At 40.7% G+C, this 23,444-nt stretch overlaps 1 protein-coding gene across 3 annotated transcripts in view; it reads left to right on the top strand.

Annotated features, from left to right (window-relative positions):
- The first annotated feature begins 6,472 nt into the window (after positions 1–6,472).
- pik3cb (phosphatidylinositol-4,5-bisphosphate 3-kinase, catalytic subunit beta) overlaps positions 6,473–23,444 on the top strand; it is a 158,873-nt gene continuing 141,901 nt past the window's right edge. For 2 of the 3 annotated variants that reach the window (XM_052018265.1, XM_052018268.1), the window contains exon 1: positions 8,732–9,001. The gene's annotated coding sequence lies outside the window, so the exon portion shown is untranslated. Of the gene's footprint in view, positions 6,533–8,731; positions 9,002–23,444 lie in introns of those variants that run through there. The other variant, XM_052018267.1, reaches the window with a different exon arrangement.

Below are 23,444 nucleotides of genomic sequence, written 5' to 3' on the forward strand. Positions count from 1 at the left end.
ATTTGCGGACATTGTCCTGGGCCACAGGTTTACAGTAAACAAGGAGCTCAAATAAATTATTATTATTATTTTTAAAAAGAGTATTAGAGAATTTAATTGGACTGAAAGGCAATAAATCTCCAGGACCTGATATTTGATTTTCAATAAATCTCCAAGACTTGATGATCCGCATTCTACAGTTTGAAGGTGGTGCCTATGGAGATAGTGGATGCACTTGCTGTCATTTTCAAACTTCAATAACTGCTAGAATTTATTATTGAGAAAATAGTAATAGGGCATTTGGAAAATAATAAAGTCAATATGGATTTATGAAATGTGAATCATGTTTGGAAAATCTGTTGGCATTTTTTGAGGCTCTTACTTGTGGAATAGAAAAGGTCAAACTGACTGATGTGGTATATTTGGTAAATAAGATGCCACACAAGAAATTATGAAATAGTAATAGACACCAGAGAGACTGCTGATGCTGGAAATCTGGAGTAATGAACAAAAAAATGCTGGAGGAACTCAGCGGGTCAGGCAGCATCTATGGAGGGAAATGAACAGTTGGCGTTTTGGGCCAAGACCCTTCATCGGGACTAGAAAGGAAGAGGGCAGAAGCCAGAATAAAAGGGTGGGAGGAAGGGGAGAAGCACAAGCTGATGGGTGATAGGTGAGTCCAGGTGAGAGGGGAAGGTAGGTAGGTGGGGGAGGGGGGTAAAAGGAAATGATGTGAGAAGATGGGAGATGATAGGTGGAAAAGACAAAGGGCTGAAGAAAAAGGAATCCAATAGGAGAGGACAGTATACCATGGAATAATGGGAAGGAGGTGGGCAGGTCATGAGGGCAGGGGAGGGGGAAAAGAAGAGGTGAAGGGGCTTCAGGAATGAGGGAAAACAAAGAGGGGGGAAGGAAAACAGAGGGGAGTGGTTATAGGAAGTTAGAGAAATCAATGTTGATGAAATAATAATGTACTAGCATGGATCAAGAATTGGTTAATAGATGGAAACAGAGTGGTAATCAACAGATCATTTTCAGCTTGGGAGGCTGTGACCCATGGCATGTCACAGGAATAGATGCAGGGGAACCAGCTATTTTCAATCTCCATCAATTTCAGCTCCATCACTATAGCACATTTCTTGCAAGCTAACACAAATATCCTTCACTTTTTGAAACGTTTCTATCGTGTATTTCAAGAACTTGTTGTAAGTGGTAGAGCACTTCACAAAGGTGTCATGCAATTAGATTTTTGAATAACTTTCACACAGCCAGCTTTGTGATATTCGTTAACAACAAGGTGCGAGTTTGTTTAAATAAATTCATTCTCCATCTCTGCCATTATGTATCAACTCTCTTTTAATCATAAGTGCACCAATGTTTGTTACAAAGACAATTCAATTTTTATTTAGACAACTGTGCTACAAAGATTTGGGTCTGGCTATTTCTAACTGCAGTGCCTAGAAATATTGATTCAAGCAGGATATTTCTTGCTAAACTGGTTATGTATTTTGTTTGATGAAAATATTTAATTTATCGCATTATCAATTGATAGACTGTAAAAAGATCATAAAATGAAATAACCTGTTGGCATATCCTGAAAAGTGTGCCAACTAGCATTCCACTGCAGCAAGTAACTGTGTTAAACTTTGGAAGATAAAAACTTAACTTACTCTTTTGCTTTACTGCTTCCACAGAGACTCACCCAAACAAACCTATTTTTGTGATCTCACTGAGAAAATAAAACAGTAAGATCATAGATGTTTTTACAGAATTATCTCGTTAAGTAGTACCATTGCAGGACACATTCCTGCTGTTAAGGCCTGCTAGCCTGTGAGTGCCCTGTACTGCGTTAATTACACATAGGGACACAGTTTCACAGGAGACCCTCCAACTTTGCACAGCAATTGACATCTCATGCGCTCTGTCCTTTCAATGCCCATGTATCAAAGGAAGTGTCCATAAGAATTATGTTTAGGTAGAAAAGACATTATTTCACTGTTTTGTGTGAATTAAGTTGCAAGGAATATAATTTCTGACTCAGATTCTTTAAATATAAAACCCTAGCCCAAATTTAACATGCCTCACTGGTTTGCTTTTTGTCTCATTGCAGCATGCCATAAGGAATCAAATGGTAGGATGTAAATGGAGATAAATATGTTTTAAAGGCCTAATCAGTTTTGTGCAGAACACAATTTCTCTTAATGTGATTAAAGTGTTGACTAAATTATTAAGACGTCTGTGCTACAAAGATTTGGTTCTGGCTATTCTTAACTGCAGTATCTAGAAATACTGATTCAAGCAGGACATTTTTTGCTAAACTGGTTATGTATTTTGTTTGATAGAAATATTTAATTTATCAAATTTCAATTGATAGACTATAAAAAGACCATACAGTGAAAGAGCCTGTTGGCATTTCCTGAAAAGTGAACCAGCTAGCTTTCCATTGCAACATGTCCTCAGGGAAAAGGACACAATTTGCACTGAGTTATAACCTTTCCTAGTCAGTTTGCAGTGAAGTGCTTTCATCGAAAGCCTCTGCACTCAGTGATTTAGTGCACCACTTAACATAATGCAAATCTATCCAGGACAAAAAGAACATAAGGTTAATGTCTGTTTTTTACTTGATTAGATGATGTCAAGCAGGATGCTAATGGAAGTAATGCCAATGCTTCAACAGTCCTGGAGCACAAAAATAATCTGGAATTTCCAGTTTTGATTGTTGTGTAGTACTGCATGTGGTAAATTCATTTATGCACATGTTGGGTGGATTAAACTGGCATGATGTCTCTTACAATTAAGAAGTTGTTTACCCAATCCTAGGCTTTCCTTTTTGCTGCAGTTTGGGATGTAATGATAATTATGGCAACTGCTCTGCCCACGACTGCAAGAAACTGCAGAGAGTTGTTGACACAGCTCAGCACATTGCAGAAACCAGCCTCCCTTCCATGGACTCTGTCTGCACTTCTCACTGCCACGGTAAAACAGCCAGCATAATCAAAGACCCCACCCACTCCAGACATTCCCTCTTCTCCCCCCTCCCAATGGGCAGAAGATACAAAAGCCTGAAAGCACGTACCACCAGGCTCAAGGACAGCTTCTAACCCACTGTTATAAGACAATTGAACGGTTCCCTAGTACGATAAGATGGACTCTTGACCTCACACTCTACCCCGTTATGGCCTTGCACCTTACTGTATACCTGCACTGCACTTTCTCTGTAACGGTAACACTTTATTCTGCATTGTTATTGTTTTACCTTGTACTACCTCAATGCACTGTTGTAATGAATTGATCTGTATGAACGGTATGCAAGACAAGTTTTTCACTGTATCTCGTTACATGTGACAACAATAAACCAATTTACCAATTTAGCAGTTTTTTTAGTTAGACCAGAATGTAACTCTGATCCAATTTTATGAGGCTAGTTCCCTGTGTAGCTGCAGTGCAAAGAATTCACTGCTGATACAAATGAATATTTGCAGTCTAGATGCAAGTGAAAATTGAAAAGCTAGGGTTACTTAAAGATTATGGGAGAACAAAGTCTTTTTAAAGGCTTTGGAGGTTGTCAGAAGGAATATCAGCCCATAAGCAGCCCTTAGCAAAGATGAAATAGAAGAGGTCTACGAAGAGTTGGCAAGTGATAGACAGGTCATGCTACACCCCTGTTTGATAGCTTTAAAAGCAAAGATGCTCTCTCAGGTGGCTGCAGGAAGGATTTCTCTTGGTGCATTGCATAGTACCAGCTCTATAAAAGGATACCTGCAGGAAGGTAGAGCAAAGTTTCAGTCCACATATCACTGTATTGAAACTGGATGTACATGCTATCCTGCATGCTTTTGTCTTCATTACACACCCTTGGATTTGTAAGTACAATTTACCACTATCATTACCAGCTGGTGATGCTAAGACATCCAGAAATGAGGTGGCTATTAAGGTTACGTAAGAAGATTTGTCCCACATATTTCAGAGGTTTGCTTCTATGTAAGGTGTGGTTACCAGATATGATTGCTGTTGATGTCCATGCTATGACTTCCTTCTTGTACTGGAATTGAAAGCATAATGTAACATGATTTGAGGGTGTTGTCAGATAAGCATCCTTTGGTCTGTAGATACAATGGATGCTGTTTTGTCATGTGTGGCCATTTAGGGAAAGGAGGCTGCCCTTCAGTCCAAGACATGATCTTACATACAGTGCTACTAAAAGCTGCAACTGAAGCAATTGAAGTTGTGTTAAAGATTTCTTAGTATCAGGTTTATTATCACTGACTTGTATGTTGTGAAGTATGTTGTTTTGTGGCAGCAAATTTAAACATTCATGTGTCTTTGCTATGCCTTCAGTCCTGCTTTGGGAAGATAAGCCTCCTCATGCACTAACTTTCAGAAAGAACAAGCTATCCCACCCCTATCTGAAGATGGCGGTATTTGAGTCCCTGCAGCTGTGCACAGAGCATTTTGTCTTCAGACTGACAACTCGCTCCTACTCCAACAATGCCCACTTCCTATGAAAGTCCTTTTCTTTTTCCAACAGTGCACATAAGGACATTCCCATTGGGAAACTTAGCAATGACAGTAATGAGGCAGAAGTATTGATAAATGATACCATAAGATAGGAGAACCTAACTGCTGGTTGAAAAAGAAAAAACACACAAAACTCTGCCTTAATGATTAGAAATGACTGGAATATTGCAATTCCAGGGTACTTTCTTGTGTCTTTTAGACTGCCACTATGGCTAATTCCCTAGGAACACCAGACAACCATTTTATTTGGATGCCCTTAATAATATCCAATAAAACTGAATGTTAGGAACAGGCATGCAAAATGAATACAACTTCAATTGGGTGTTTATGTGAACCACCCACCCATCTGAGGTGTTCAATTCTCTTCTGTACTGATTTCCACTACTACAAAATCTGCTTTGTTAAAAAGTAGACAAAGTAAGAGATAATTGTTGGATTGGGGAAGTAATAACTTAGAAATCATACTTTTTCCTGCTTTTCTAAGGCATTGCAATGTTTGTGTAATAACCACAGTCTCATTTTAAGGCTATATCATGCAACTGTAAGGTCTGCAATTTCTTTTTACCTGTATATTCCATTGGCTTTGTTCATTTATATTGAGGAGATGTTGCTGGAATTGCTGATCTGGTCCTTGAGATTTTGCATTATGGCATCTGTTCCATTGTTTATAATTGGAGCTAAAGGTTTAATTTCCTTTGTGGATATCTTTATCGCCATTCTCCTTGGTGTATTACTTCCTATTAGTGTTTTGTAATTTTTTTACAGCATTTCAAACAATATTGGTTCCCACAGCTGTCTTGCTGACAGCTATTGTTTCATTTGCAGTAAGCAAATTTTGGTGCATGGGAATTCCTGTAGAGCAGTTAGATTTGGAGGAGGAGGAAAAGTTTCTAGAAAGGCACGGAATAGCAGTTGCAACTGCATCTAAGGCATCTGATAACTATTCATATGTGACCTGGTCATCAGAAGCAGCACGTTCAGCGTTAAGGACACCCACCAATTTCTGCCTGAAAGAGCTCTATTTCTCTTCTATATTTCATTGAATCATAGAGTCATACAGCACAGAAATAGGCCCTTCAGCCCAACTAGCCCATCCAAGCTACTCATTTGCCAGCATTTGACCTATAACTTTCTGAACCTTTCCTATCCATGTACCTATCCAACTGTCTTTTAAAAGTTGTTACTGTACCTGCCTCAACCACTTCCTCTGGCAGCTCATTCCACATATATTCCACCCTCTGTGCAAAAAAGTTGACCCTCAAGTTCTTATTAGATCTTTCCCCCTCTCACTCTAAATCTATGCCCTCTAGTTCTTGATTTCCCAACCTTGGGAAAAAGACTGAGTGCATTCGTCCTACCTGTTCCCCTCATGGTTTTATACACCTTTATAAGATCACGTCTCAGTCTCCTACACTCCAAGGAGTAAAGTCCTAGCCTGTCCAACCTCTCGCTATAACTCAGTCCCTCGAGTCCTGGCAACACCCTTGTAAATCCTTGATGATGCCATTTGGTGGCACCCTTACCAATGTGATCATAGTCAGAGAGTCTCCACCAATGGATTGCCTAGTCACATCCACGCTATCAACTCTAGAGACTCCAAGTATTCTCCTGGGCCCCTCTTCTTTTCATCATCCAGGCAGTACCTCATGGTGGCCTTATCTGAAGACTAGAGGGCAGTTCCAAATGTGATGGGTGGATTGTAACAATGCCTTACCTCACCTATACTTCCTCTTGCCATTATCAAGCTGCTATGCTCACATTCAGCACATGTAAGAAGCTGTGCAGGTACAGACCTTATGCTTAAATACTGTGAAGCTTTTAACCAACATTCCCACATTACAATGTCTAAAACTTTGTAAATGGGAATCAAGAGATTGTTGTAATTTAAAACTGAATTTTTCTCCTTTTTTTAAAGCAGTCCCTTGGGATCAAGAATGACTTGCTCTGGTTTTGCTGATTCTGAAGTGGCTGATCAGGCTAATGTGGGAAACGCAGACTCTTTCACAGAAGGGGCAGGAGGTGCCTGATAAGGCAGGTAAGCAGGTGGATGTTTTGTGAGGTGGTGAATGCCTTCAACCACTCAGGTGGGGTTTGTGCGATACCGCCTCTTTGCAATGGGAGAGATTGCATCTACAGCTTGAGTGGCTGGCCATGGGAACTTCCCTGCAATTGTGTAAAGTTGCTATGCACTCTGTGGTATTTTCCTGGATGTTGAAGACATCCTTCATTGCTGTGCTGATGTTGGACAGGCAATGCTGAACACTTGCAATCTTTTTAATGCTTCTGCAATATTCTATATTCTTCTCCATTGCCACCCCCACCACCCCACACGTGTGCGCACGCGCGCGCACACACACACACACCAACCATGAAAGGCTCTGATCCCCACACAAGGAGTTGAGGAAGGATCGGGGAAAACACTCTTTGTTGCTGATTCCTACTGCCCCTCATATTATTTTTTCACCTTATTTGTGTCCTGGTTTTGCTTTTCTTGGTATTTCCCTCTGAACCGGTCTGTCTGTATTGCCTAAGGTTGTATGATAGATTGAAGAATCTGGAATGTGGAAAGAAATTCTCACGAGACAGTTTGTTCATTATTTATGGTGCTCATACCTTAATCTTGGCATCTGCAGCTTTTAAGAAAAGAGCATGGAATGGAGCTCATGGACAGATTCCAAATGTGAATCCAATATATGACTCACTGCTGATAGAGACTATTACCAAGTGAGATTGAACAGGCAGCAAGAAGATTAAATAAATGAGCATTATTGCACAACCTGTATGCTAAATTTTCCAGAGTAACCATGTCATTACTTCAATTCTAGCTACTTATAGGGCTCATGCTGAATTTTCTCACCTCGGAAGGGGCACTGTTAGTCTGTCCTTTCGTGATAGTGAATACCCTTTCTCAGAAAGGACATATAAAAGAGCTGGTAGGTGCTTAAAGGATTATCCTGGTATCCACCTGGTCTTAGAGGATATCAATCACGTGTTAAAGGGTTTCAGCTTGATTTACGGAGGTAAACTATATTGGAAATACAGACACCTATAGAATCCTATGGCTATCTAGTAAACTGGAGTTGGCCAGTCTACTGTTGGCACTCTTCCATAGATCTAAAATGGGTGAGCCATCCTGTTTACTTGTTGCAGTAGCTTCTCGTCATTCTAACTGTACACTGGCTTTTCCATCGCTCCATAAATAATTTAAAGCAAAATACTGGAAATTTGATCAGTTGGACATTGAAAATATTGGAGAAGACTGACTGGCCTCTGCCCAGAGAGAAGCAGAGTTAATCCTACCACATAATTTTAAGCATTTCACCTAATACTGGAGTCATTCATTATGATTGGCTCAGACAACTATGCCCGTTTACTTACTAATTAATAGAATTTTGCTTTTTTAAAGTTATCTAATGTAAGTAGAGCTGGCAAGATCAGCGTTTATTGTTCCTCTTGAATTATCCTTGGAAAAGTAGCGTTGAGTTGTCCTCTTGAACTGATGGAGTAATCCAAAGGTTCTATTTGTTAGGCAATTCCAGAATTTAGATTTGGTGATGACGAAGGGACGATAATGTATGTTAAGGTCAGGATGGTGTGTGACTTGGAGTGTCCTCTGACATGCCGTTAACAAACGGTTATTGTTTTATATTTAAAAATCTTCAGTTTGGAGCACACGTTATACTTTGGACCTCATATTTAAAATTGTGGCATTGTTAGAAATAAATAAAGAGAAAGGAAGTCAGTTATTTCATAATAGATTATTTTGACCCAGAATCCTGATTTACAGGCACCTGCAATCATCTTATTTATTCCACGTGTCTAAACGGTATCAACCGAGTAGTAGTCGTAGCTGGACAGTTAAGGTTAAATATACCATTATATTACAAACAGATACTGAATGCCCGAGAAATCGGTATGACTCCAAAAATGAATGTTAAAAGAGTAAACTTTCTCGCATTAGATATCCTAAAAACATGTTAATTTCATTCTTACATGTACTGTGCATTCTAGAAACCCTTTCGCTCTCTAGGAAAGGAAATCGTGCTGAATACAGATGAAATTGCCTGTTATTTTATTTCTATGAATCACGAATAAAGTTTTATGTGCAATTAATTATTAAATTGGCTTAAAAAGAAATTACTAGGTCTACCGAAGGCGGGCTCTGTGTAAATGTATTTCCGGGTGAAATCTCGACTGGTTTTCCTGGTTTTGACTCTGCCTGTACCAAGTCGGAGTTGTTCTCGCCTGCCGGGTGGTTAGTTTCTCTGTAACCAATCTCGTCAGAAGTTATCCTTCAAACGGCACGAAAAGTTACAGCGTGGATGAAAATAAACAGCCACTGCATACCCGCAGACTGGCCACTTAAAGATCAAACACTGCAGAGACCGAATTAAAGAGTTTCGCTTAAAAGTAGCGGCAAGGCTATTGAAAATATCTGAAGCTGGGTTGATTCAACCACTGCAGAGTCACCTCGGATCGACACAGACCAGCATTTCTTTGAAAGGTATTTTTCTTTCCAAACGATTGTAGCGTTTCGAGGACTGCATTTTTAATAAGTACTTTGCCCTTTGGGAGTAATTCAGGGTGGTGGCAGTAAAGGATTGCCTCACGGGCAGTTTTGGCTTCATGAGTGTTTTGTTGATTAGACTTTGTGGGGAGTTTGTTTCATGTATGTGTATTTATTTGGAGTTGAAAGTGTCATGAATGTTAGTCCTAGGACGAGGTTCCGCAGGTAGATAGAGCTCTGAAGCTACTCTCGCACAACTCGATCTGTTTGGCTGAGCTCCACTGGCTGGACGGGGAAGTGACCTAGTCGCCGGGGGTTTCAGCGCCTGGTGCACCCATTGTCTATTGAACGACGTGTCTCTTGGGGCCATCTTATTGAAAACAAATGGTTGTCTGTGATACTGCATGTCTAAAAACTTAATCAAACCTGCGTCAATTCTGCGAGCTTGTCCAAGGTATGCTTGTCCAGGAGAGGCTGACAAATCAGCCCTCTGTTCAGTTAAGGTTTCTGTTTTTGTATTGCGTTAAAGGCGGGGCGTAATTCATAACCTGTACCTGCAGGGCTTTTCTTGAGCTTGTTTTGTTTTTGTACGTTTGTTTGCTGCTGTGGCATCACGTTCACTATCTTCGCGAATACTGGGCAGTGCATTTCTGAAATCTTGGGATGGGTGCCTCTTGTGAACAATGCGTCTTCATTTTGTGGCTGATTAGTTGACGATAAAATCTGATTGCACTTCGTGTGAGCGCCACCAGTTGAGTGGCGATTGGTGTTTAGTCGTCCATTCAGCCTGATGTCATTTCAGGCCAGTCATAAATTGAGGAAGCAGGATCCGGTTCTTCACGGGCGCTGATCTTAAAATCCTAAATTCCAGTAGTGTTAAACAAGCGGAATAAACGAAGGACATACCAGCAGGCTGCACTCGTCATCTTGCCCTTAGCTGCTGACTGATGAAAACTGAGAATGCCACTTTCTTACCAAGTCACTCTGTCATATTGTACGTCCGGCTCTGTGGTAGAACAGATTCAATTTAAAAGCTCACTTTTTAGTTGCGGCAGCCTTACTTTAAATACCGTACTAAAATAAAAGACTGAATTTATTTAAAACCGATTGTAGATACTCTGATCTGACTTCGATATTTAAACTAAAATCCTTGGATTTGTATATTGTATTTTGGGGTCCTCTTTAGTGCAGTTGTGCCATTCTTTGGTGTGATATTTGAACTCAACGTTCTGACTTGTAGGCGATCGTGTCACATTGAATGATCATCCGTTTTTCGTGGTCAATTTCTTCTTCATTTAAGTTCCACGAATATGATGATGATATAATATTGTCGCTTGTGATGTGGATTTTCCACAAATTTGGCCTTTGAAAATGTATAACATGCATTTGAGAAACTGTTGACATCAATGACTCAATACTTGTCTTTGCTTAATTCACCCTTGAAAAACATGACCCTCTTTGATTCCAGAATGGGCATGCTTTTTGAGGATCAAGAAGTACCGTTGATCAAGGTGTATGACCTGAGCATATCTGGACACTGAATTTCCACAATTTTTGAGATATGGATAGGACTATAATTTTCATTGGGCAAGAAATAAAGTCCTTGTTTCGCGAAAATAAAAAAAACATACATTTCAAATTGTTATACTTGAAGATGAAATGCATTGAAAGTTTAACTTGAACAAAAACGCCATTTAAATCAATATTATAATTTATTTGAGTATGCTCAAGAAGTTTGGTTTTATTGTAAAAGATGTACTGATGTACATTGAACTTGTGTTTTATTTTAACAATAAACTAAATGACAGAAACACACAACAGATCATGAGGTAAGTAGCCAGAAGCTTGAACTAATGATCTGGAGATCTGAATTTAAATCCCACAATGTGCTTGGGGAATTTATGTTATGAAATGGAGTACTTAAAAAAAAAAATTGCTATCAGTAATAGTGATTACAAAATTTCAAGACTCATTTAAAATTTGATTCACTAATGCAGTTTAAGGAAAAGAAATTTGCTCTCCTTGCCCAATGGAATCTGTTAGTGACTTCTAGCAATATGGTTAATTTTTAACTGCCCTTCAAAATAGCACACTAGACTCTGAAGCACCAACCACTGTAATGTCATTAACAAGAAAAAAAACTAGAAGAACAACCCAGCATCAGACATGATAAAGTATATCCAGCTGAGCCGATCTAGTTCACCAACCCCTGGGGTCTTGTCAAAATTAGGAGAGCTGCTCCACAGACAAATTAAGCAACAACCTCATAGTCATACTCACAGAATTCAGAATCAGATTTATTATCACTGAATTGTGTCGTGAAATTTATTGTTTTGTGGCAGCAGTACAATGCAAGACATAAAGGCATAACAATTACTATAACAAAAATAAATAGTGCAAAAAAGGACTAAAGAGATGGTGTTCATGGACTGCTCAGAAAGAAAGGTTCAGAAAGGTGGAAAGGAAGAAGCTGATCCTGAATCATTGAGCTTGGGTCTTCAAGCTCCTGTACCACCTCCCCATATGGACTGCTCAGAAAGAAAGGTTCAGAAAGGTGGAAAGGAAGAAGCTGATCCTGAATCATTGAGCTTGGGTCTTCAAGCTCCTGTACCACCTCCCCAATGGTGATAATGTGAAAAGGGCTTGTCCCAGCTGGTGAGGGTCCTTGATGATGGATGCTGCCTTCTTGAGGCACTGGGTGCCCGTGATGGATCGGGCTGAGTCTACAACCCTCTGCAGCCTCTTTCCATCCTGCACATCGGAGCCTCCGTACCAGGCGGTGATGCAGTCAGTCAGAATGCTCTCCACTGTACATCTGTAGAAATTTACAAGAGTCTTTGGTGACAAACCAAATCTCCTCAAACTCCTAACAAAGTAGAGCTGCTAGCTGCCGCCTTTGTGATTGCATCAATGTGTTGGGCCCAGGATAGATCCTCAGACGTTGATGCCCAGGAAGTTGAAGCTGCTCACCCTTTCCACCACTGACCTCTCAATGAAGACTGGTGTGTGTTCTCCCGACTTCCCCTTTCAAGTCCACAGTCAATTCCTTGGTCTTGCTGAGGTTGAGTGAAAGGTTGTTTCAATGACGCCACTCAACTAGCCATTGCATCTCACTCCTTTACGCCTCTTCATTGCCATCTGAGATTCTGCCCACAATAGTGGTGTCATCGGCGAATTTATAGATGGTGTTTGAGCTGTACCTGGCCATACAGTCACAAGTGTACCTTATACATCCTAGTCTCTTCAGTTACCTATGTTTTGTCTTACCTCACTGATAACTGCTTTCAAAGAGCAGGACAATTTCAATCAGTCTAGTTACCACCACATTAGTCAACTCTCAATCATCAGCAAAGTGATGGAAAATGTCGTAAACAGGGCTATCAAGCAGCACCTACCAGTAACCTGTTCACTAATGTGCAGTTGGTTTAAATATAGGTAGAGAGTTGAATTCCAAAGATGAAGTGTGAGTCATTGACACTAAGGTGGCTTTTGACCACATGTGGCATGATTGAGCCCTATTAAATGCAGCACCCCCACTGACACTAGAGAAGCTCTTGCCCATGACTACTAAAAGTAGAAAAGGAGCATTTGGACTGGATTGAGATCCTTGAGTCCATGCATTGAGAGCACAGAGGCCCCGCATAAGTTGTGGAAGGAGTGCAGCATTGTGCAAACCTCCATCCCCATTGGCCACCACCTGCCTCATTTGTGGAAAAGTCTGTCTTCCCCATATTGGTCTCACCATCTCCAAGACAATCCAGAACACTGTCCCCTTGCCTGGATGACATCCCATCTTCTATTACCTTGCCATCTGTGCACTTTATTTACAGTGTGTTTGTCTGCAAGTTTAATACTGCCAATTCGTAGTATCAGAATTGTAGTGGAGGCAAATCATCCTTGATCCTGAGGGACAAACAGATGATCTAAAAGGGCAGTGGACTCTTGACTTCACAATCTACATCATCATGGCCTTGCACCTTATTGTCTGCCTGAAATGTACTTTCTCTAACTGTGACACTATTATGCATTTTGTTATTGCTTTTCCCTTGTACTACCTCGATGTTCTGATGTGGTAAAATGATATGAATGGATGGCATGCAAAACAAAGTTTCTCTCTACCTCGGTACATGTGACAATAATAAACCAATTTACTTTCCCAAATTGGAACATTCAACACCTGTAATTGTAACCGATTTTTTAAAAAAAAATATATAATCATAGTTGTGTGCCTATTTGATTTGGGAGAATATTGCTGGGTCAAAATCTTGGAACTCTCTCCCCAGTGGTGCTGAGGGAGTATTGTCATCACATGGATGGCAGTGGTTTAAGAAGGTGGTTCAATATACTTCTGGAGCTGTTAAAGTTGGATGTTATTTAGAATTTATAGATGTTATTTATGCAGTTAGGAAATAAATAATAGGTTGTTAAAATGGAGATGAAACCATGCATTTAACCCCTTCCCAAGTTGACTTGGAAGGTTAATCAACTCTGGCTCAGCAGTTGAATTGTAGCTATTAGAGATACCAAGGTATTATTTTGGAGAAAGGCAGATCATTGCCTGGCTCAAGTTTGATGTGGCCATTTAAACTTTGTTTCTCACAAATACTGCCTGACTGAGCGTTAACTAGAATTGTCTGTGTTTGCATGGTATTATTTGTTATTAGTATTTGTGAGAAGAACATTTCAATGCAAGTTTGTCCTTAGTTAACTTTCTTCCACAGCTACCGTCTGAAATGCTGACTTTATTTCCCCTTTTATTCTTTCCATTTCAGATCTTTGGCATCTGCAGTATTTTGCTTTTCATTTATGATTACTTCATTGGTGGCTTCTATTTTTGACCTTAGTCCACAGTCTCCATAAACAATTGTCACAGAGTTATAAAGATATTAAATCATTTATTTGAACAACATATTCAGCAATATACAATAGTGCAACTTAATTGATTATTCCTATTTTTGTTTCTTGAGTGCAAGAAGATTTATGGGCAAAGTAGAAATAAATTGGCTGGCTTGGTATAACAATAGAAGGGAAGATGTAATTTTGTAACAGGCCACGTTGACGTTGAAAAGTTTTTATTTAAGTTCCAGATTTCTCTCTCTCACATTGCTTGGACACAATTTCTGGCACTTGAACCAAGAGATCATTTCTAAGCCTACAGATAACAAATGAGCAATAGCAAACTGTTCTGCATGTTAGGCATCACTGTTGAGCTAAACTTGTTCTCTGCTGATAATCATCTTTTTAGTTTTTTTTAACTGCAATTATTAAAGGAGGCATCCTAAGGTTTTTTTTTTGTTTATATCTTGCTAATCTCTCTGAGGGTAGTTGTTACACTGCACCAGACAGTTATCATAGTATATGAATTATAGCTAATCTCTTACAGTCTGCTATATTTTTAATACTATTATATTAAGCAAGCCATTAGAATGAGTATTTTACTGTGGTATTGAAAATGTAAGTGTTAAAAAAATGTGAATGTTGTCCATTTACAAAACAAATACTAAACCCTTGTCTGATGAATCAGAAGCCTTTTCCCCACACACACCATTGTTTATGAAGACTATAAAATGTGTGTCTTATCAAGAAGACACTTTATTCTTCAAATAATCTATATTTTCTTAAAAACCATGAACTTTCAATAGTATTGATCATGGGGGAGGTGAGAATGGTGCTCTTAAATAATAATTCCAAATATTTATTTTCCTTGTGCCTGGAATTGAGAGTGATAGGATCATGGAAAATTTATGACACAAACATAGGCTGTTTGGCCCACTGTGACAGTGCTGGTTGAAAGACAACTATTCAGCCAAATCCCAGCTTCCAGCCCTGGATCAGTAGCCCTGCAGACCAAGGGAATCTGCCTTTACTGCTCTTTCCTGGCAGACACCTATCATTCCCTGGATAATTTGTTTCCCTTATCTCCTCGGGGAACAAAGGACTCTAGATGGGGAAAAAAACAAGATGCTGGAGGAACTCAGCAGGTCAGGCAGCATCCATGGAGAAAAGCAGACAGTCAATGTTTCAGGTCAGGACCCTTCTTCAGGACCGAAGACAGGAAAAGGGGAAGCCCAATATATAAAGGGTGGGGGGGGGAGGGAACAGAGCAGTGATAGGCGGACAAAAGACGGGAGGTGGGGTGGGCGCAAGGTGGTAATAGGTAGGTGCAGGTAAGGGATGGTGATAGGCAGGTGCGGGGGAGGAAGGAGAGCAGATCGACCAAGGGATGGGTCAAAGGTATGGAGGTAGGCGGAGGAGAGGAAAAGGAGAGAGAAAGAAAAAAAATGGCGAGGAGAAAAAAGAGAGAGGCTAGGAAAAGGAAGCAGGGAAAAGAAGAGACAAGGTGGGGGGGGGTGGTTTGGTTTACTCAAAGTGAGAGATCTATGTTCATGCTGTTAGGCTGCAAGGTCCCAAGATGGAAAATGAGGTGTGTTCCTCCAGTTTGCGTTTGGACTTCTCCCAGCAGTGGAAGATGCTGAGGATTGGCATCAGTGATGGAGGGGGAGCTGAAATGACTGACTAGGGGGAGACACAGATCATGGTTACGGACAGAGTGCAGGTGTTCTGTGAAATGGTCACCTAGTCTGCATTTGGTCTCATCAACGTAGAGGTGGCCACACTTAGAGCATCGAATGCAGTTGATCATATTAGGGGAGGTACAGGTAAATCTCTGCCTCACCTGAAAGGACTGATTGGGTCCCTGGATGGAGGTGGTGTAGGGGGAGGTGTTACACCTATGGCGGAAGCAGTGGAAAGTCCCCGGGGTGGGAGCGGGATGGGTGGGGAGGGAGGAGTGAACTAGGGGGTCACGGAGAGAGTGGTCCCTGTGCAAGGCAGAAAGGGGTGGGGAGGGGAAGATGTGCTTGGTAGTGGGCTCCCATTGGAGGTGGCGGAGAATGATGTGTTGGCTATGTAGGCTGGTGGGATGAAATGTGAGGACAAGGGGGACCCTATCTCTGTTGGGTCTGGAGTGGTGGGGGTGAGAGCAGAGGTGTGAGAAATGGCAGAGATGCGGGTGTGAGCTCATTCGACCACCGTAGGAGGAAAGCCATGGTTAGTGAAGAAGTCGGACATCTCTGGTGTCCTGGAATAGAAAGCCTCATTGGAGAGATGCAGAGGAGGCAGAAGAATTGAGAGGAAGGGATAGCGTCCTTGCAAGAGAGGAGCTGTATATCATGGAACTAACTGCTTTTCTCCACGGATGCTGCCCGACCTGCTGAGTTCCTCCAGCATCTTGTTGTTTCTTCATCCCTTACCTCCTCCCTAATCCTCCTATCAATTACGTTAAATCTAGGCCCTCTGGTTTTTGACCTCTCTATTACAGGAATTGGGTTCTCCCTTCAGCCCCCTGTTTCTGAGAAAACAACCCCTGTTTGTTCAATCTTTTGTCACAGCTACAATTTGCCAGTCTTGGTAATGTCCTTGCAAATCTGCTGTGCACCCTGCCTCCACAATTGTACCACTTCTGCACTGAGGTGAGCAGAACTGCACGCAGTACTTGAGCTGTGGCCTAGATGAATATGAAGGTGGTGAAATCATAATAAGCAATCTCATTACATCGAGTCCATCCATGAGCATAATAAAGCACATGCATTTCAGTACTGGATGTATTTTGAGTACACTGGAAATAAATAGCAAATCATTCCCTCAATGGCTCCTAATTTATCTCCAAATTTTGCAAATTAAAGTTTGTGAAAGCTTGAAGTAACATGAGGCAGCCAATGATATGATTTAATTTAGACTGAATTACTTTTTAATATATCATATTAAATTTAAATGATTTCTTTACTACTTTTCTCAGCAGTTAGTTGATTGTGAAGCCAATGGGAGAAAAACGATGAGGAAGAATTTTTCACTTGTGTGAAATGTAAATTTCCACCTAGTGAATATTAAATTGGTACAAAACCCCCTTGATTCCTAAGCCAGGAAATGTAGGTTATTTTTTTGAAAAAGCATGGGAATAAATAGGTCCACCGCAGGTTGTCGGGCTGTGACTAGTGGTGTACCATTTGGATCAGTGCTCGTTCCCAACTATCCACAACCAACATTGATAATTTGGCTGAGGGGACTAAATAGAATATTTCCAAGTATGCGGCTAACACAAAACTAAGTAAGAATGTGAGTAGGTGCAAAGAAGTTTCAAGGGGATATCAACAAGCCGAGTGAGTGGACAACAGAACAGATGGAGTACAATGTGAGGGGAAAAAAATGCAAACTTGCCCTTTGGTAGAAAAAAGAGAAATACTTTGTGTTTTTTTTATGTTGAGCGATTATGAAATGTTGCTGTTCAAAGAGACCTTGTGGTGTCCTTATCCATTAGTCAATGAAAGTTAACTTGCAGATGCAGCAGGCAATTGGAAAAGGAAATGATATGTGGTCTTTATATTGCGAGAGAATTTGAGTGCAAGAGTCAGATGTCTTGCTATTTATGTGGGGCCTTAGTGAGCTCACACTTGGAGTATTGTATGAAATTTTGTTGTTGTTACCAGTGAAGGATGCACCTGTTACAGAGAGAATTCAGCAAAGGTTCACCAGACTGTTCTTGGGGTGGCAGGGATGTCGTATGAGGAGAGGTTGCATGGGTTAGGCCTCAGTTCCTCAGAAATTAGATGAATGAGAAGTGACTTCATTGACACCTTCAAGTAAAAGCTACAGGTCCTCTCTGGGTTATGAACTCCCGACTTATGGACACCCTGTTCATATAAACAAGCATTTGGGAGACTGGTGGGATGGATATGCTGGCTGCTGCGGAGCTGCAGACATCTTCTGGTGGATGGGAATGGGGTATTTCCCCATGCCTTCTCTCCTACCCACCACACCTCCCCAAGCTGCAGCAATTGAAGGGTGAAGCCAAGCAGAGATAGGAGGGCTGAACAGAGTCGCTCACTCACTGAGTTAGTGAGGCCAGCTGGCGGCCGCTCTTCCTGCGTATGCTCGCTCTCCCATCGCAGCTGTTTCTGTGACCCTCTCCCACACACAGTTCATTTCCAACTTGTGGAGAGCTCTCAGGAATGGAACCCTGTCATAACCTAGAGACTGCCAGTAGAGGCTCAACAAATGAAATGGGGGGAGGATTTTCCCTTGGTGGAGGGATCTAGAACGGGGGGGGGGGGGGGTCATAATTTCAAAGTTAAAGGAAGTCCATTCAGGACTGAAATACGGAGAAAGTTCTGCACTCAGGGTGTGGCGACTCTTTTGAATTTCTACCCAAGAGGATTGTGGAGGCTGTCATTAATTACGTTCAAGAGATCAATAGATTTTTTGGATATTATAGGGATCAAGAGAAATGGGGAGAGGACAGAAAATTGGTGATGTTGTTGAATGGCAGAGGAGGCTTGGGGAGGAGGGTGTGGTCAATGCCTTACTGCTGCTCCCATTTCTTGTGTTATGAAACAAATCGCTGCAGGCTTATGTCAAAGCAGATGTCCTGCTAATGGGATATGTAGCATGCCTGTTGCAGGGGTTCTGTTGAGAACATTACGTTTGCAGATTCAATGCTAACTGGTTAAACTTAGAAGGGAGATGCAAAGCCAGATAATCCCACACTGGGCTATTCAATTGCAGGTTTTGAATAAGCCATTCTAACCAAGAATTCAGTTGGTTTTAGCACCTTATTTTGATCTGCATACCAAAGGAATTAAAAATAAAATCTTGTGATTATTGATGTAATGCATCTTATTGACAAACCGTGTCCTTGTGAGTCTTCAAAGCCAGTAATCTGCAGTAGCAGGATTACATACTTGGCAAATTATGAAATTTGATCAGATTGGAATGACTGTTTACAGTACTTGCACACATGTTAGTTATATAAGAATGAGCTTATGTGATTTCCTCACACTTCTAAATTTAAACTCCCATTTTCAGCTGACAGTGACTAGGGGTATTTGTTTATAGATGTAAAGCCGTTCTTCCGTTTCCTTTAGTAAAAAAGCAGGAAAGAAAATGGTGGCTGTTGTAGATACAACATCAAATTCAGTAACATTTGAATGTATCAATTTTTTTTGAGGATTTGGATAAGTATGGTGAAAAATATTGTGGGGATGTAGGGAATGAATGGAAGGAATCAGATCAATTCAATTGCACTTTTAAAGAACCAGTATAGTTGAGGGATGTGTGGCTTCATTTTGTGCTCTATTATCCTGTTTGAGAGTCTGATGTTGGATGTGCAAATGATGACCTTGGTGATAACTTTCCCTGTGCCAGATAACAGGGAGAGCCCTCTATAGTTACTGCAGTGAGATATGTCTCCTTGAAAATGTTAACAATTATAGTGTCTCTGATGTACCTGGCATGTCCTCCTTTTCCTAGAAGTGGGAGATGAGGCTGTGAATCTGTGACTGAAGTTCTTCTCCACCAAGTTTTAGATCTTTAAAAGAGTATCACTTGATTCTAAGGCCTTGTTTTTCAGATGACGTGGCCTTTTCTGGCTCTTTGTCAGTCACTCAGTGGTGATAGTGAGACTGGCCCAGATGTTTGCTGTGGGATAGAATCATTGACCTCTATGACCGAGGAGTTCTCCAAAGTGTTCTTTCCATTGGGCATCTCTTTGACTGGCTCTTTGTCCTCTGTTCACATGTGTTGTTGGCTTTCAACAGGGTAGGCCTTTTGGTGTTTGACTTGTAGTTGGCCTACCTAGCCCTGAAGAATGTACACGTGTCATAGTTATCAGCGAGTTGCTGGACCTTCTGTACTCACTCCAACCACCCTCTGCTCTTCAGATCATTTGGTTTTCTGTTCGATCATGGCCTGCAGGTGTCTGTAGACCTGTTCCATTTCTCTCAAAGCTGGTGGAATTTCCAATCCTGCATCTGGACCTCCAGGTGACTTCATCAAATAAATCCTGCTTTTTCTTTTTGTGTGAGGAAGCCAAGAATCTCTTTAGAAATGCAAAGTGTAGTGGACTCCAGACCCTGTGGACACTGTTGATTGGGGGTCATCAGGTTGTCTGTGAGGCTATGTCTGAGGAGAGCTTTCATTGTGGGATCCTTAAAGCTTTCAGCTTTGTTTTTTCCTGTGGCAACATTTCTCTTGTCATTGTGTTGGGGTCAGGATGATGGAGATAACAGAGGTTATCTGTCCTCTGTAACTGTAATGGCAAGGTTGATGTGGACATCATCGTAGTTTCTTGCTCACCAAATGTGTCAGTGTCTTGATCAAGGGTGTTGCCGTGTGATATTTTGCTTGATTCTCTGAAGAAACAGGCTGTTGGTTATGATAAGTCTGTACTTCAATTATTTTGTCAGGAGGAGGATGCCATACAAGTTACCTTTTCCTACTCATCATGTCAGTCGTTCTTTCCCAGATGATGCTATCTTTTCTGACTCTAGTGTTAAATCTACCCAGGAGGACCAGTTGTGTTCCAGTGGGATGTGGATCAGGGTTTTCTCAAGGTTAGAGTAAAAGTCCTCCTCAACTACATCTGTTGCTTCCAGGATTGGTGTGTATACACTGATGACCAAAGCAAACTGGTCCTATGTAGGAGTGTGCCAAAGGGTCACGAAGCAACCACTTAACACATGGGGGAGTCATTGAAACACCAGACCAGCTCATTTTTGAGGGGGAATCTCACTCCGTGAAGATGGCATTCCACTTCCAGTTTTCCCTTTCACAAGGTGATGTACCCACTACCCTTTGGAGCTGGCCGTCTCCTGTCCATAGTATCTCCACTTGGGTCAATGTTGTCTGTGACAGTGGAATGGAGTTCAGATCTATTGCTATATTCCAAGCTCTGTTATGTCAAGAGATTACCAGATGGATATAGGAAAAGATTCAAGGATATTCTCAAAACCTCCCTGAAAGAGTGCAACATTCCCACAATCTTTTGTGAATCCCTGACCAGCAATTGCTGAAATCTCAGACAGAGCATTTGGAATGGCACAGAGAAGTTTCTCAAAGGAGCATCCGCGGCCCTCCTGAAGTAGAAAATTGCAAAGCTAAAAACAAGATGCTGGAGCAACTCTGTGGGTCAGGCAGCATCTATGGAGTGAAGTGGACAGCCAATGTTTCAAATTGCAAAGACGTTAAGGCCTCTGCACAAAGAAATTGCTCTTTAACCTAGATGTTTTTGCCCTTTCAGGGTGGTATGGATGAAGTTTACTTCATTACGGGAATAGGGTACTAATTGAAGTGTAAGACTTTGCTTATCTTGATTACCTTTAGAAATTTGTAAATGAATTAGGGCTGCTAGATAATTTGCAGCAAGTTTGTATGGAAAAATGTGCTGTTTTGATTATTTTATGTATACAGTTAGCAAGCACAGCATGACGGTCTCTGTTGCAGATAATAGAAATTCCTAAAATTCTTCTAAGTAAAAGGCTGTAATGTCCGGAGTCTTCTAGTAGGTGTGAGTTTTCCAAATTGTGTTTTTGAGTGGGCCCCATGAGAGAAATTTGTTTTTGTTAGTCCCCACCCCCATCTCCAGTCTAATTTGTATATACTGAATATAACTTATTAGTTTTTATAACTGTGGTCTCATCTTTTCTTTACCACACACTTCTCAGAGAGCCCATCCCCTCAGTTTGAAAACCTGAGCAGTATATTTAAAAGTTATTAATTGCACACTTGCAACAAAAGGAAATAGTGATTCTTCAGCCCAAAACTGATTGGGATTTCGCACTTCTTCGTCTTGTACTGACAAGAAGGCTATTTTAATCCTTAACAGATTTGAAGTAGCTGTATTACTTAATTGACACAGAATCAGAATATCAATCCTATCATCTATCACCAACAGTCTTCCAATTAAAAGTAATTTTGGCGTTTTGTTAGAAAGCATTTTTACTCGCAAAAGGATAAAGCCTCTTCCACTGAAGCAATTTTCCATCTGTGTGGGCTAATAATTGCCTCACACCAGTTTGACAGACATTGACAGCTCATTTTCATCTTGCATTAAGGTAAAATTAATTCCCAGTGTAATTAATTGAAGAAAATTAACTTTTGTGAGGAAGGGAAGGTATCCTCAAATGTAGTTCTGTATTACAATTGCCCCAGATCATGAACCTGTGTGCTCCAGAAGAAGTGACTCCCTCTTTGCTGTCTGGGTGTTGGAAAAACAGACTAACCAGGGAGTGGCTTTTTCCTTCTTCCTTCTGATCTTTTATGAAACAGATGGCCTCTGTTCCATGAAGTAGGAGAAAAAGACACACACATTCATTTCTGGTGTATTAGAAAAGTATGTTTGATGTGGTGTGCATCAAGTGGGGACTCTTTACATTTATGTGGAAGCCCGCAGACGAAAATGTGTGAAGCTCATTTAAAAGGTGTGTGGCAGGAAACATGAATAAAAATTTGTAAGCAATCTTTTGTTGGAAGGTCATTGTCATGAAACATTAATTTTGTTTCCCTTTTTTGTGGGTCCTGCCTGAACTGCTGATTTATTTCCACCACTTTATTACTGATTCCCAGCATCTGAAGTTTTTTGCTTTTGGCTTGTAAGCGATTTCTTGGCTTTAGAATTCTAACTTTTTGGCCATCACGTTAGCTTGAGTCCAACACCCAGCGACTACAGTGCTTTAGTTTACAATAGGCAAGTTTCTGATGACTAATCAGAAGTTTAGAGATGTGTGGTATGAAACTGCTACAATCCTGTTTTGAGAGGATGTTTAATAATATTGCTTGCAACTGAATTTGGAGTGGGGCAAATAAAGAGAATGTAAAATAGATGTTCCCATGCACACCAGACTTCCTTTGTAAAGCGTAGCCTTTAGACTTTCTCAAGAAGCTAAAATACCAAGTATCTGATCCTGAAACAGCCTGATACTGTCAATCTCTTCAATTTGCTTTAGTTGATGATTTTACTTATCACCAGCCACTTGTTACACCTTATGTCCCTGCTTTGCATGTTGTGGTTGAAGAAACGGAATGAAAAGTTCATCTAAGATGTAATGCTACAATGGTGTGGCATTCCTTTTGCCCAACCGTTTGGTTGACACTAGATGGGAAATTAGCACAGGCAGGTTAAAAGAAAATGTTTCCTGATTGTAACTACAGCAATACAAACCCAGGTGCAGTGGAAGGAATGCAGGAAATTTGGGCAACACCTTCAAATAACAGCTGTACTAGTAGCAGCATTTTATATCGGGTCTGTGAGTACTGGGAAATGGAAACTTCATTAACCAACCTAAATGTATTCTGGGCTGGCAGATTTTCAATATCCTGCCCAACGTAAAAGGTGAAATACACTTAAAAGTGACATTAGCAGTCAAAATTTTTAGTGTTAGGACAGTCCAGTGAGTTAGACCAGATAAATATTGTTAGACATACATCAGTAATGTTCTATGCATAATCTCATCAATGTTCATGAGACAAATTTGTGAAAATGAGCACTGCTGCTGAAAGCTAAGACAATTATACTCTATTTCTAAGAAAAAGGAAGTATGGCTAAAAATAGTTGCAGTGTCATGCTAAATTCAATGTACGTAAATTTGGGGACAGGAATAAATGCCTG

This window comes from Pristis pectinata, chromosome 6 (genome assembly GCF_009764475.1).
Source record: "Pristis pectinata isolate sPriPec2 chromosome 6, sPriPec2.1.pri, whole genome shotgun sequence".
NCBI classification, from domain to species: domain Eukaryota; kingdom Metazoa; phylum Chordata; class Chondrichthyes; order Rhinopristiformes; family Pristidae; genus Pristis; species Pristis pectinata.